Raw genomic sequence first — 1622 nt, 5'->3', positions numbered from 1 at the left:
CACTGGTGTTTGTCAATTATTTTTATAATAACTTGATTTTTCAGAACAAGCCTGAGCATTATTTAGATTAGCCCAGGAATTTTTCATGTTTATTAACAACTCTTGTCTCTTATGTATGTTAGTTGAAGTGATGAAACACAAATACCATCAACCAGGACAACTTCGCCACTTTTCTTTTATCTTTCAACTGCTTTAGTAACCAATAATGTACCAAAATGCTTCAAAACCACCATAAACTGTTAGTCTTGATCTCTAGTTTCACCTGATCTGTTTAAACATTACAATTTAAGTGAGCATTTATACCAGTTTCCCAAACTTTTTGTTCCATCGCCGCCTCCATCAGAAATTTTTTTCTCATTGCCCCCCAACTCAAATAAACCCATAGGATTCTACGTTAAATCCATAGCATCTATCGTCCCCTCCTCAGACCATTCCATCGCCCACTTTGGGAAACACTGATTTTATGTTAAAAAATAAAAAAACAGTGTTGGTAAAGTAACCCTGGGAACAGGGCAACTTCGTCCATGTTAAAACCAGTAGAAATCGCCCAAAAGCACCAGAATTTTTTTTTTATTAAACTATGAAAACTCCTGAATTAACAGGCAGGGCGAGATACTTATGTAGGCTACCAGAAAACTCTTATTTCAAGTGAAAAATAAAACCACTAATAAAGTGAGCATAGTTCAAAGACCCATGAACAACTAGTGAGACTGAAAATGTGCAAAAAGACTGATTCAATGTCCTCTGTGCGATGAAAACATCAGCGTCTCAAATGGTTGATGGAGCAAAAACTGCATCTTTTTTAAAAAACTGGCAAAGTTGTTCCGGTTGACTGTAGATCATCAATGCATTACTTAAAATACAGCAGACATCTATCTGTGTGTACGTTCTCTACAGCTGTATACAAATCTACAATTTTAGATAGATTGTTGCCAAATTTTGCATATATACCAAACAGGACCCGACTAGAACGATGGACTTCTTTAAAAGTTCATCAGAGCTGAGCGAATGCCTGAAATGGATGAAAAACTGTCAGGCAACAATGGTTCTTGGACCTCAACAAACAATGAAGCAATGACTTTCAAAGTGTTTACTTTGAATAACGCGAGTACCTAACAGTGGGTTCCAAACATGCATATGTCTTTACAATGGTTTGTCACTTCTTTATTGTCGCCAGTATTATGTATAATAGTTTTTTCCTTTATAACAGCTTGCCACTTTTTCAATTCTCCCAGTAATTGAAGAAAACCCAGGCAGCATCAGGTATTATAGCTAGTTTTATATAAACTTGTCTAGATGATGAATTCCGTCGGTAATGTTGGGTATCTTAGTACTAGATTCTTATGGTAAAAACCTTAAAATTGGTAAAATTCTTAGGTAATGTTGATGGGATATCAACATTACCAAGTTGACAAGGCTTGATTACAATGCTAAATCTGCACTCCTATGCGTTCATACTCACTTGCTCATTTACTACCTCTCTTACTTGTTCATTCACCACTCCTATGCTCAAGGATTTTCTCATTTGCTACTTATCTGCTCACTGTTATGCTTATGCCTGTGTTCACTAGCTTTCTCATTTGTGTGAGCATGGGAGTGAGCAAATGAGCCCAGCAGTCAAC

Source organism: Pholcus phalangioides, unplaced genomic scaffold (assembly GCF_987345545.1).
Source record: "Pholcus phalangioides strain wild (caught in Gottingen) unplaced genomic scaffold, Ppha-v1.0 ptg000003l_1, whole genome shotgun sequence".
Lineage (NCBI taxonomy): Eukaryota > Metazoa > Arthropoda > Arachnida > Araneae > Pholcidae > Pholcus > Pholcus phalangioides.
The sequence above is the reverse complement of the archived record's forward strand: the minus strand, read 5'-3'. Positions refer to the sequence as shown.